The sequence below is a fragment of the Rhinichthys klamathensis genome, unplaced genomic scaffold, assembly GCF_029890125.1.
Source record: "Rhinichthys klamathensis goyatoka isolate OS25496 unplaced genomic scaffold, OSU_Roscu_1.1 h1tg000274l_1, whole genome shotgun sequence".
NCBI lineage: Eukaryota > Metazoa > Chordata > Actinopteri > Cypriniformes > Leuciscidae > Rhinichthys > Rhinichthys klamathensis.
In genome coordinates, this window is record NW_026606793.1 from 844227 (window position 1) to 858918 (window position 14692).

At 39.0% G+C, this 14692-nt stretch overlaps 1 long non-coding RNA gene across 1 annotated transcript; it reads right to left on the reverse strand.

Moving 5' to 3' along the window:
- Positions 1 to 421: 421 nt before the first annotated feature.
- On the reverse strand, positions 422 to 959 carry LOC130102567 (uncharacterized). Its single transcript, XR_008809233.1, has 3 exons — positions 869 to 959; positions 643 to 723; positions 422 to 504 (listed from the first exon to the last, which is right to left on the reverse strand). It is a non-coding gene; the product is annotated as an uncharacterized LOC130102567 (long non-coding RNA).
- Between the last annotated feature and the right edge of the window lie 13733 nt (positions 960 to 14692).

Here is a 14692-nt window from a genome sequence, read left to right on the forward strand (position 1 = left end):
GCTCTATCATATCAGGGGGTGAGCTCCTGGAATAGTATTCCTCAATCAGTGAGGGAAAGCACAAGTTTTCCTAAGTGTGCGTGTGTGTGCGTGTGTGTGTGTGTGTGTGCGTGCGTGTGTGTGTCATTCTAATTCTCCGTGAGAAATCCCCAGTGTGAATGTTATCATCTTGTTTATTTTTCATCATAATTCATTAGTTTATAACCCTAGTGCTCTAGTGCCGCCGCCACATAGGCACATATCCATAAAACCCATATAAATGAAAATAAATCTGGCCTGTTATCTGCAAAAACATTGTAATCTAAACTTGATGATGTCACTATTTCTTCAGGGGGATCTTCAGTTTTTTCTCTGTTTTCTGAGAAGAAGAAAATAAAACAATAAACAATCCTCTGAAAGTTTGTGCTATTGCAAATATTGTTGCAGATTCTCTCCAAACTCACCAGTTTTTATTGTAATATTCAGGCATCTCTATTTCCTCTGGGTGCTTCGAGTCCTTCCTCCCTGCAGAATAAAAGCATTGCCTGACCTCTCGTGTGTGTTTATCATGACTGCAGATGTTCAGTGTGTGTGTTTATCATGATTGCAGATGTTCAGATCAGATGAGTGTGAATCTTCAGATTGTGTGAGGCTCAAACTCACCAGCTCTTCTTGCACAGATGATCTGAAGAAGAATCACAGTAGGAGCAGCAAACACTGCGATCTCAACAATACTCACAATCACTGCAGGAAACATGAGAGGAAGAAGAGAAACTGTACATGACTGAAGTCAAGGGTCTTCATCTATCAACAGTTATTGATGAAGCATTTACAGACTGACTGATAGTGTAATGTTATAAAGCTGTCAGTATAAATGAACGTGTCGTACCTCTGTATAATAATCCAGCAGTTTCTGATGCTGTATCAGCTGGACCTGTGGATCACGTGTGTTAGTTCAGTTCAACACACAACTACACAACATTTGCGCATGCGCGTGCAGTCTGTGTTTGTGTTTGGAAGCTCCGTCGAATCGATTCATTAATCCTTGATTTTCTTCTTTACCACTCATTTATAAACAAGCATTTTCTATTTTTATATCATGGGAACTTATCCTCGATACTATTCCTTCTAAAAAAACAATCGGATTGCTTTGATATCGCTACTTAGATCCAACTTTGCGAATCTCGGCTACTAGCCTTTAGTCCGCTAGCATTTCACGCGTGGGCTCGTGCCTACCGACCGTCTCATTTTCCACCCGTTTCACTGAAAGGATACAGGTTATATCCAGCATTCCAGTCCTAAATTAGTAGTGATATTGATAGTATCACTAATTTACTGTTCATCTGTTATAATGGCGAACATATCAGATGTGTGTCTAAAGTTAACTCTGAGTGCAGGTGAGGACACATTCGAGCTGATTGCGGTACGATTGGAGCTGGAATCGGTGGAGAAGCAGATCTATGGTCTGCTGGAGAAACAAGCCGAGCTGCGAGATCGGCGATCAGCGCTTGAAACGTCACGCGCCGATGCTCACAAGTCAGTGGTTAGTAACTTTTTGACTCCGACTTCGTCTACTCCGTGCGTTTCTCTGCCCAGGAGGACGCGATCATCCCTGGCATCATTAACTCCGGCACCGACCCAACACCATGGACCCTGTGGTGCTGCACGCGGAACGAACGACATCAGGCTGCGGCAGACGGAGGTTCTGAAGAAGGACTACAGGAGCCTGATCGAGACGGTACGCAGCACAGCGCCTGAGGCAACGATCATCGTGTCTGGACCGCTTCCCACGTACCGATTAGGACAGGAAAGGTTCAGTAGATTATTTGCACTAAATGAATGGTTAATGTCATGGTGTAATGAACAGAAACTGCTCTTTGTAAATAATTGGAATCTGTTCTGGGAGCGACCTAGGCTCTACCGTGCTGATGGCCTGCACCCCAGCAGAATCGGAGCGGCTGTGCTGTCGGACAACATCTCCAAGACGTTACACACCGTATGACTAGAAAATAAAATTCCAAATCACAGTCTTTGCTGTCCCAACTTAATTGATATAAGTAGTGTAGAACATTATAGAAACTGTGTCTATTCCTCGTTTAGTGAGGCCAAATAATAAATCTAGTGTAGGATCTAGGAAAAATCTTATTGTAATTAAACCAGAAAATCTAAATATCAGTGAACAAAAACAAATTTCTAAAACTAGGTCTTCTAAACATTAGATCGCTCACACCTAAGGCGGTTATTGTTAGAGCCCTGCACGGGCCTCAAATCTAGGCCCTAGCCCGGCCCTGCCCCGAGACGCTCAGGCCCTAGCCCGGCCCGTGTCCGACAGCTCATCAGAATGATCAGCCCGAGTCCGACCCGAGCCCGTAAAAAAAAAAAAGATAAACAGCCTGACCTATGTTGCAGTCAGTAAACCAGATATATTTTGTTTTCAATGGCAAAGTATTTACCGGTAAGTTTATTTTCATTTCTTTATACAGTTAATTAAGAAAAAACAACAACAAAAATGTATGACGACCAAGCAGCCGACAGCGAGTTAAACATGTTTGATCCATTGATTGATTTATAGCCTCTCAAATCAACACTTTACTTGGCTACAATAAAATCCATAGATATAAAACAACTTAAGCATATCACACAGACAGTTAACGTTAGTTTAAACGTTTATTGTCATTTTTGAAAAGCTGAGGCAAACTGCTCTGCTGCTCAGTCGCAACAGCGCTCGCAAACTAAATGAATTTATAATATAGGCTACAATACAGAGAATGCAATCTAAACAAATCAAATAAATTACATTAAAAACAAACATGCAGGTTATCTTACCTCAAAAATCAATTCTTCACTACAGAACATGGCCATTTCCAATAGTTTCCAACAGACTCATGAAAATAAAGTCCAATCAAACAAAAAACAACCTCCTCCTAACATGGCTAAGAACAGTCTCAGAGCATCGTGAAGAAAAAGCACAGCATCCACAGTGGAAGGTTTTAATCCAGTCGTACTTTTTCCAGCTGCGCTGAAGTCACGCTCGCTACCATAGCGGGACACTAGAACGAGCCGGTCGCGCGAATCTCAGATCGCGCCGCCGGGAAACCTGTGTGTGTGTGTGTGTGTGCGTGAGCGTGAGCATGAGCAGACTGTCATGTGTCAGTCATATGTCAGTGTGATAGGCTATAAAACGTCTTTCTATGTTTGCTTTTCAATCGTCATCTTCTCATGTTTTATTTTAATTAATGTCTAAAATAGGCTATAAAAAAGATAAGCCTAAAACAGGCCCGAGGCCCGGCCCGCGTGTGAACTATGACGTGAAAATTGGCCCGAAGCCCGGCCCTAGGAGCTTAAATAAGTCGGGGCCCGTCGGGCTCGGGCTGAAATGCAGGCCTCTAGTTATTGTAAATGAAATGGTCACAGATAATAGCTTCGATGTACTTTGCCTCACTGAAACCTGGCTTAAACCAAATGAGTATTTCGGTCCAAATGAGTCTACTCCGCCAGGATACTGTTATAAGCATGAGCCCCGTCTGATCGGTCGTGGCGGCGGTGTTGCAACAATCTATAGAGATATTCTTAATGTTACTCAGAAAACAGGTCACAGGTTTAATTCGTTTGAAGTACTGGTGCTAAATGTTACGCTCTTAGATGTAAGAAATAAATCCCTATTATCTCTAGCCTTGGCTACTGTATATAGACCTCCAGGGCCCTACGCTGATTTCCTAAAAGAGTTTGCAGACTTTCTCTCAGATCTATTGGTCAATACCGATAAAGCAATAATTGTTGGAGATTTTAACATACACGTAGATAACACAAACGATGCGTTAGGGACTGCGTTTACAGATTTATTAAACTCCTTTGGGGTCAAGCAGAATGTCAGTGGTCCCACTCATCGTCTAAATCATACACTAGATTTAATTATATCATATGGAACCAATCTAACCGATATAGATATTATACCGCAAAGTGACGATCTCACTGATCATTGCATGGTAACGTGCATGATACGTACTGCTGAAATTTGTCATGTTGCGCCACGTTATAGACCAGGCAGAACAATCCTTCCAATCACTATAGATAGATTCTCAAATAGCTTACCTGATCTATCTCAGCTGCTCAGTGAACCCAAACAAACAGATGAGCTAGAGGAAATGACCAGCAGTTTGAGCACCATTTTCTCTAGTACATTAGATATTGTTGCAGCAATTAGATCAAAAAAGGTTAGAGAGAAAACTAAAGCACCATGGTACAATAGTACTACACATGTTATCAAGAGAGAAACTCGTAACCTAGAGCGTAAATGGAAACAAACTAATTTAGAGGTCTTTAGAATCGCGTGGAAAGACAGTGGGCCCTATCTTGCACTCGGCGCAAATGACTTTGTACACTGACGCATGTATCATTCCTATTTTGCACCCGCGCAAAGCGGGCTTTTCCCTCCACAGACACACGTCGGTTAACTAAGAAATACACTTGCGCTCCCCGGGGCGGTTCAGCGCAAAGAGGAGGCGTGTTCCGGCGCAAACTTTCCCTCATGCTATTTTGCTGTTCTATAAGACAATTGCGCCACTGACCAGAAAAAACCTAGTCTAAAGTCAGTGGTGTGTTGCGCGTTGTTCATTATGCTATTTTAAGGGCGCATGCTTGGCCATAATCAATGTAGCGTGTGCACAACGCGCATACACGTTGATTCTCTCATCTAAGCAGCAGTTTTCATTTTTGCAAATCATACATTATTACGATAGATAGATAGATAGATAGATAGATAGATAGATAGATAGATAGATAGATAGACAATTTATTATAAAAGCATACATGTAGCTTACACATTTACCCAAATTATCATTCGCCTGTTTAACAGAAGTTAATTTGGGTGGGTTTCTCCATCCTCAATGTCACTTCTCTGTGTTTTACGGCCCTGACGAGAACGTTGCTCTCCTCGGCTGTGAACCACTCCTGGCGCGCGCCTGGCAAATCCGCCGTTATAATAGGAATCCGCTTTAGAACAAGCGCGCCTGCTCTTAAAGGGAATGTGAGATGGTGCTCTGATTGGTTTATTTCACGTTACGCCCAAACCACACCTATGAATAATGAAGCTACTTCAGACCAGCCCCTTTTAGATTTGCGCCAGGCGCAAAAGGCATTTATCCCGCCGGGAAAATAGCAACAGCGCCGGGATCCGCCCACAAAGTTACTTGCGCTTTGCGCTTTGACACTTGCGTTTCAGATCGTTAAAATAGGGCCCAGTATGTCACGTTATAAAAAGGCTCTAAAAGCAGCCAGGGCTGAGCATCTCCGCAAACTAATAGAAAATAACCAAAATAATCCAAGGTTTTTATTTAACACCGTGGCTAGACTAACAAATAAACAGACATCACCAGAGCAAAATATTCCGTTACAGTTTAGTAGTAATGATTTTATGAACTACTTCAATGAGAAAATAGAAAGCATCCGAAACACAATTGTAAATGTACAATCCTCTATGGTGTCTTATGATTCAACCTCAATTATCGCCCCTCAAGAACAACTACACCGCTTTACAACTGTAGGACAGGAAGAGCTAAATAAACTTATCTTTGCATCTAAACCAACAACATGTTTATTAGATCCAATAGCCACTAAACTACTGAAAGAAGTGTTACCTGTAGTGGAAGAGCCTCTTCTCAATATTATTAACTCGTCTTTATCTTTAGGTCATGTTCCAAAAATATTCAAGCTGGCAGTAATAAAACCTCTCATTAAGAAACCGCAATTAGATCCAAATAACTTAGCAAATTACAGACCCATTTCAAATCTTCCATTTATGTCTAAAATACTAGAAAAAACTGTGTCCGCTCAATTGTGCTCTTTCTTGCAAGAAAATGAGATATATGAAAAATTTCAGTCAGGATTCAGACCGCATCATAGCACAGAAACTGCGCTAGTTAAAATTACAAATGATTTACTTTTAGCGTCTGACCAAGGCTGTATCTCAATACTAGTTCTACTCGATCTTAGCGCTGCGTTCGACACTATAGATCATAAAATACTCTTGGATCGACTACAAAACTACACTGGTGTTCAGGGACAGGCATTAAGCTGGTTCAGATCGTACTTATCAGACCATTACCATTTTGTCTGTTTAAATGGGAAAAAATCGAAGATAACGTCAGTAGACTACACTGAAAAAAAAAGTCCTTTGAATTTACTTGATTTTAATGAGTACATCGGTCCCACATGATCAGAATGCGTTCAACTGACACAATTTTCCTCTTTTTCTCAATTAATTATTGCTTGTCAAACCAAAGTATTTCATTCCCGTAGACTGCTTAAAATAATTATGTTGATTCAAGACATTATTTGTAATTACTGTAATACAAATTTATTGTGTAATGTTAAGCGATTTCATCATGTCAAGGGTACCAGATTTCCAACTGTAACTACAACTTGATTTCTCAATGCTAATATTAATTAACAGTATTGTTACACTAAAGCAATTTCATTATGTTTCTGGTATCAGAGTTGTGTAAATCTAACTCGCTTAAGTGAACTATTGTAGACGTATTGAATGTGTGTGTGAATACAAAATCATAAATGTAAAAAATACATATTGGCATTGAAAATAAATGCAAAAGGCAAAGAGTTTTGTATTATTGTTGTATTGATATTTTCAAAAATGGAGGACTTAACGGTTCCCATGAACTAATTTCATAGAGAATTAAAAAACATACATAATGCAAACCAGTTGTTTAGAGAGGATTCACACAACTAATGTAAATTCTGCATTGTGTAACATACTCAAATTCATAAAGAACTCTTACTCTTGCATTAACATTTGACAGTAAGTGGAGCATATACTCAAATTCATAAAGAACTCTTGCATTAACATTTGACAGTAAGTGGAGCATAAACATACTTCAAATGTTCGTTAATGTGGATTAAGAACAGCAAACTCATTTATAAACCTAGAATTCATTTCAGTGGATTCACAAAAACACTGTAAATTCTGCATTGTGTAACATACTTAAATTCATAAAGAACTCTTGCATTAACATTTGACAGTAAGTGGAGCATATACTCAAATTCATAAAGAACTCTTACATTAACATTTGACAGTAAGTGGAGCATAAACATACTTCAAATGTTCGTTAATGTGGATTAAGAACAGCAAACTCATTTATAAACCTAGAATTCATTTCAGTGGATTCACAAAAACACTGTAAATTCTGCATTGTGTAACATACTTAAATTCATAAAGAACTCTTGCATTAACATTTGACAGTAAGTGGAGCATATACTCAAATTCATAAAGAACTCTTGCATTAACATTTGACAGTAAGTGGAGCATAAACATACTTCAAATGTTCGTTAATGTGGATTAAGAACAGCAAACTCATTTATAAACCTAGAATTCATTTCAGTGGATTCACAAAAACACTGTAAATTCTGCATTGTGTAACATACTTAAATTCATAAAGAACTCTTGCATTAACATTTGACAGTAAGTGGAACATAAACATGCTTCAAATGTTCGTCAATGTGGATTAAGAACAGCAAACTCATTTATAAACCTAGAATTCATTTCAGTGGATTCACAAAAACACTGTAAATTCTGCATTGTGTAACATACTCAAATTCATAAAGAACTCTTGCATTAACATTTGACACTAAATAGAGCATATACTTAAAATGCTGTTCTTAATCCATGTTGACGAACAAAAACATTTCTAAAAAATAGTAACCGTCAGTTGTCAGTTAACCGACAGAGGACTCTACTTGGACAGAGGACTTGTGGACAGAGGACTCTACTTAAACAGAGGACTATTTACTACTTATACAGAGGACTTGTGGACAGAGGACTTGTGGACAGAGGACTTGTGGACAGAGGACTCTACTTAAACAGGACTTGTGGTTTTTCTTACACAGATGACTATTTACTACTAACACAGAGGACTTGTGGACAGAGGACTCTACTTAAACAGAGGACTATTTACTACTAACACAGAGGACTTGTGGACAGAGGACTCTACTTAAACAGAGGACTTGTGGTTTTTCTTACACAGATGACTATTTACTACTTACACAGAGGACTTGTGGTTTTTCGGTGGCAGTGCAGCCTCTCTGACACTTTCACTGAAAGAGCCCGTTCTTTAAAGCGAGTGCTTTATTCGATAGTTTATCTCCATCCAGTTCCATAAAAATCTTTTGGACTACCTCAAAAGTGTAGCGGAGGTCAGTAGGGTAGCTGAGGTTCAAGGCATACATCAACCCAAACAGCATAGCAACAGCTAATGATGCATTGTCCAGATATTGCAACACCTTCATGCCTTCAAGGACAATGCCAACATCCTCTGGTTCATCAGAAGCATGTTGTTTGAGAACATAAATCCCAAGAGTGGTCTCTTCAATGGCCTTATTGATGCTGACTTCATCCATGCCCTGTACAAAACAAACATAGGTACATGTAGGAAAATAAGACCTAATGAGAAAAGAATAAAGATTAAATTAAGCAGCCATACTAGGGCTGGGTATCGATTCAGATGTTCCAATTTGATTTGATTTCGACTTGTAAGCTCTCAATTTGATTCTCGATTCGATTCTAAATTAATAAAAATAAAGTAACAACGGGAAACATTGTATTTTAATTTCGAGAGGGATGTACAAAGACAAATGCTTAATATATATTAGCAAAACCATACGTTTATACATGTTCTGCTAATTAATGAATAATTTCATCTCAAGTGAACAGGTAAGAGAACAGGAGGAGAGTGGAAGGAAAAACAACAAAAAAGAGATTCATGTACTTACCACATATTCCTGCACAAGGCTTTCTGGATCTTCACCCATGTAGATACAGACTCCCTTAATGACACACTCTCGTCCAGCATCTACATCATCACACTGAAAGAAAATTTATGACAGTTGTTTTCAGATATCATTGGTGACTTCAAATGTTACATTTAAGTCAAGTTTGGTTTGGCTAACCCTAAGCGTTTGGAGAATTTTGCAGAAAACTTTTATCTGACTCCATTTCATCACAAACCTCGAATTTAGGTTTGAATGCCAATTGATTACTAACTATTTATATAATATTTACCTAGACACTTGATTATTCTATTTAACTCCTTATTCGTTCATTCTGATAGCAATGTCGCTCAGGGTATTGTGTCTTTTACGCAGATCTTATGGTCACAAACTCTCTAGTTTCGGTCCCTAGACAGAGGTAATTGACTATACAATTTAGATGGCCACTCCAATGCTTTCTCTCTAAAAGTATTTTGTTTGTAACACTTTACAATAAGGTTCATTAGTTAACATGAACTGCACGTATACAGCATTTATTATTCTTTGCTAAATGTTAATTTCAACATTTATTAATACTTCATTAAAATCTTGTTAACATTAGTTAATGCACTGTGAACTAATATGAACAGCTGGATTTTTATTAACTAACATTAACAAAGATTACCAAAACAAATGTACTGCTCATTGTTACTTCATGTTAGTTAATACATTAACATAATGTTACTGTACTGTAAAACTATTACCATTTTGTTTAGTGACCATACTAAAACATTCTAGTTTTCCATAGCCTTTCCACAATTCTAACACTGTTAATCTCCCCCCCCAAAAAAACTGTTAACCCAAACTTTAAGATTTCTCATGCCTATAACCCCTATATAACTCACTTCAGTCATTTGATCAATGATTGTTAGGAGCCTTTTCCCTATCTGTTCTCCTTTCTTTCGGAACAGCTTGATCAATTTATCAGAGTGGAGGTCCAGCTGAGACAGGAACTTGGATTGAAGTGGGACAGTGGTGATTCTCTTAAATTCAGCATTGATCTGAAAACAGATTAGAAAAAACTAAATCAAGTCAGAACTGTAAACACCAGGGAACCTGTAAACACCTGTAAACACCTTCGCCTCCGCTCTTTTTGCCTTTTTGACTCCAGATGCTGCACTGCACTTTCCTGTAGGTTTATGTTTTAAAGAGTTCACTGTCACCTCTGGGCAGCCGAGTTTTCTCAGGTGTGTACGGTAGTTAGATAGTTTATATTTTAGGCTGATTTTCCATCCGCCACAACCTGTGCTTGATCCCTTCTCGGTTAAACATGGATGCCTCTTGATAAGACTCTGGGCAACCTGTTCCATCTCCTTGTCACTGCCATAGACTTTATACTTCACAATTTCCTTTACTAAACCATCAAGAATGGCTGACTTCAACTTGGTATCTGGAATAAGTGCAGTGCCATTCTGAATGTAAGCTGCAGTTGATTGCTGAAGTTTTAATTCTGCATCGTATGAAAACTTGGGCACATGAAACACAGCAGGCCAAGAGGATCGTGAGCTCATAGAGTCACTTGACGAAACTACAGCTGTATCCATAGTTCCACCAAACACGGCAGAAGAGTCACGGAAAGAGGAAGTACAGAATGTATGGGCTTCTATGACTGGAGTGCACCTCTCATCTTGCTGTAAAGTGGGCCTGGCCATATCAATTATCTTAATAGTACCTTTATCCTCTATCTCTGAAACTGTAGTAAGGTTAAGAAAGTCATTTCCAAACATGGAATCCTTAAATTGAAGCCTAAAATTGCCCTCAAATCCACACTGTTTCTTGACTTCAACCATTAAGTCATCAATGGATGCAGGGAGTCCACCTCTGAGTGTCAACCTCTGAGAACTGCCATCGGTCAAGATGAGCTTAAGGATTACAGGAATCGCCATCTTCAAAGCGGTTTACTCTGCAAAGACATGCACAACAATGATTAGATGTCAGACATCCATTCATTCTTAAATACAGGGGTAGAAGCCTACACTAATAACTGAGTGAAGTAGGTATGAAAATTTACACACTTTTTTGGATGAAATGGACAGTGAAAGGGGGAAATGTGCATTTGTAGTCAAATGTAATACTTTTAAAGACATATTTAAATAAACAATACAAATCTTAACTATATTTCAGACTAATAGTTGGCCAAATAAACTTTTTCCAAATCCCATTTTACCACAATGGTCAGTGTCAAAGGTTTGACAAAATATAAAACCTACATTTCAGACATGAAGACTTAAAAACGTTGTGGTAACAAACACCTTGGAACAGAATTATGACATACAGTAAGGTTGGGCGATATGGCAAAAATATCATTATGAACTTTTTTTCCATTTTGGTTTAAGACTATTTTGTAAGCCTCTGTGCAATACAGCCAAACTAATTTCTCTTATTATTTTTATTTATTTAACCAATACAAGGCAAAAATACAATATGAACAAAAACTAAATTCCAAACAAAACCAACACAAAATACAACAGGTTTTTTTTTTGTGTGCTTTAGGTTTTTCAGGAGGATGTATTAACAGTGGTATTCAGATAAGGAATAGCCAACAACAAATTTAAGTAATCAAATGTAAAAGATCAATAATTTTTTGGGCTTTTAGGGAGGAACGAAAGCACACTGCTGTGAAGGAAAGGAAGGTGTGCTGGACAGAATGCGTCAGCGGAACAATAATTGCTTCACATCGATTATCTTGTTTTCATAATCATTGGAAGCCAAAATCGAAATCAATTACGATTAATCGCACAGTCCTAGATTGTGGAGATAGCTAAATCATTCGCAATATAAAACTGCAATATCGCACACCCCTACATATAGTATCACAGAACTAAATTATATGTAAATATACAAAGCAAGCTGCACATTTATATTTTGCTACCCCACCTTTTATTTCAATATGCCTTTTCAAAGTCACCATGTGAGCTGATCCAATCTTGTAGGCAACTAGTGGGTACGCATCAAGGAGTTCATTGGGTGCCACGAGAGTAAATGTTCTTGTGGGTGCTGGGCTGAGTTCGAAGGCTCTATAATGCTCTCTGTACCAACCACAGAGCTCTTTGACAATGAAGAACACACTCTCTTGTACAATGCAAATTTGGTCAATTTCACTAAATTCAGGCAATCCACCTGCTACTCTGTGTGGCAGTATCATTCCCTTTCTATAGGTTATGCCCTTCGTAGTCACATTCTGTGCAAGGTGAACCTCAATTGTGTCAGGGAATTTTTGCCTGATGATCTGTGCTATCTCCTCTTTCAGGAAGTCTACTGGTAGACTGGATACAGTTGAGACCTCTAGGTCAGATTTGCTTAGACATGGAGAACTCAGATGGTAAGCAATCATCATCTGATGCTTTGAGGTTAATGAGAGGGGTACATTCTTAAAGCAGCTTGTGTGTCTGCAAACCTGCTTAAAAAAGCTATGCTTAGCCTCAAAGCGCATTGTCCACTGCCCGACGACTGGACCAAACTGCCTAATCATCTGGGGGTAGTGCTCCAAATAATGATGTTTTGGTAGCAGCTTGATGTCAGGAAACAACTCTTTGTATCTCTCCCTGTGCTCTGTGATTTTACTTTCTAAAAAAGCCAGTGAATCATCCGTATGCACTGGGGCAACAACAAGCTCTGTGATGTCCTTCAGATCCATGAGAATAAGCCACGCAGGCTCATCTTCAGGTACCAGTGTTCCAACCAAAAAAGGTAAGAACCGGAGCAAGCTCCAATTTTCATGAGCATTCCCCCCCACGGTTTTTGTCTTGGAGAAACGTTGTGACACTATATGAGGTCTGTTTGTCCTATCACCCCATTTGTAGGGAAACTTCAGAATGGCATTGTTTAGGTAAACTAATGTGAAATACTTTCTTGATATAAGCACTCTTAAGCAACGAGCTAGCTCTACTGGGATTATACCCTCCAAAACATCATGGGCAAGATCGGGTGGATAACCAAAGATGACATGAAAATGAGACAGATTTTTTGTGAAGATGCATTCCTTTTTCACTCCACAACAACCTGTACCTGTATCCTGAGCTTGTTTGACATGAGCCTGATGAAGATACTTGGTTCTCAAACTGAAAGCACCCGATGCAACAGAATGTAGCTGAATATCACTACTATTCTCTGTGCAAAATCTGCAGAAGTATTCCACTGAAAAACTCTGCAAAAATCCTGCGACACTGTGTGCTCCCAGGTTGTCAGCCACGACACTGAATACAGTACCTTTAACCGATTCACCTAACAGAGGGACGTAAACACCCAGTTCCTCCAGAGTTTTCAGATCTTGCAGGAGAGGTTCAAAGATCCTATCATAACTATATGAATGAGGCATTTATATAGCGCTTTCATATGTACTACTGTACACCCAAAGAGCTTTACAATCATATCAGGGGTTCTCTCCTCAACCAGCACCAGTGTGCAGCATCCACTTGGATGATGCGACGGCAGCCACAGTACAACGGCGCCAGTGCGCTCACCACACACCAGCTAGTTGGAGAGGAGAGAGAGTGATAGAGCCAATTCAGTGGATGGGGATTATTAGGAGGCCATGATTGGCAGGGGCCAATGGTTGGAATGTGGCCAGGACACCGGGGTTACACCCCTACTCTTTTTACGAGAAGTGCCATGGGATTTTTAATGACCACAGAGAGTCAGGGCCTCGGTTCCAATAAGATCCAATAAACAGCACAAAGTTTGTGCTTCTTTCGTGAAGTACCAAGGGGGTTACAGACTTCAAAGTCATCCACATACAAATTTAGAATGATCCTTGGATTTTCCCCAACAAGAAAAGAATTATCCTTGAATAAGGAACCATCTCTTGAGGACCCGTACTGATATGATATTCCAGAATTTGAGTTCTGTCTTTGATGACCCTCAACAACTTCATCAATGACATCCCTTCTACTTAACAGCTGCTGTAAAGACTTTAGGATTGGGACATATTGGAAACTGCGTTTGTTTTTAGTATCAAGAAAGTATTCAACTGGCTGTAGCACTCCAAAGTAATCCTTGTAATACTGCTTACGCAGATATGTTGTACTTAAAGGGCCACCATTTTGTATGGACCTTTGCACAGGATTACCAGAACAAATTGCATCAACAGTTTCTCTAATTACAAGTTCACCAACAGGAAGGTTTCTCTGATGAAAGATGTCCCTCACTATGTCGCACGACAATGGGACAGGTGCAGAACAATCAAATGATGGAGTTCCCCTAAAAACACATTAACAGCTGTGCTTGGCACATGAACTAAATGCTCCAACTTCAGCAAAGCAGCTGCAAATCTTTGCTCTATGATTTTCTCCAAGTCCTCAGTATTAGAGTGACTACTTGAGGGAATGGCAGTTTCTGGCTCCTCTACACAGTCCTGACAATTTGCCTCCAATTCATTCACAGATGATATCCTAGTTATAATGACTCCCGGTTTGAAATCAACCAGTGAGTGATGGCAATGTTTACGGTTTTTGTGTGATTTAAATGTGCAATAAATGTTTGTTTTAAAGTCACAGCCTAAAAACATACAATTGACCACCTCATTTCTTTTGAGATGTGCATTTATATGAGCAAAATAATCCCTCTCCGACACAAAATCACTACAAGAAAGAGGGATTATTTTGCTCATATAAATGCACATCTCAAAAGAAATGAGGTGGTCAATTGTATGTTTTTAGGCTGTGACTTTAAAACAAACATTTATTGCACATTTAAATGACTTTTTTTTTCTTTTTTCTTTTTTCTTTTTTTTTTCTCTATATTCTATGTTTATCTGTTGATTCTGTTTTTTTTATTTTGTATTATTATTTGTTTTTGACATTGTTGTATGTTCTAAAAACAAAAAGAGGACTGTATGTCCTAACTGCACACATTTCTTTGTGGTTATACATTATACTCCTGTGTATGATGTAGAAAT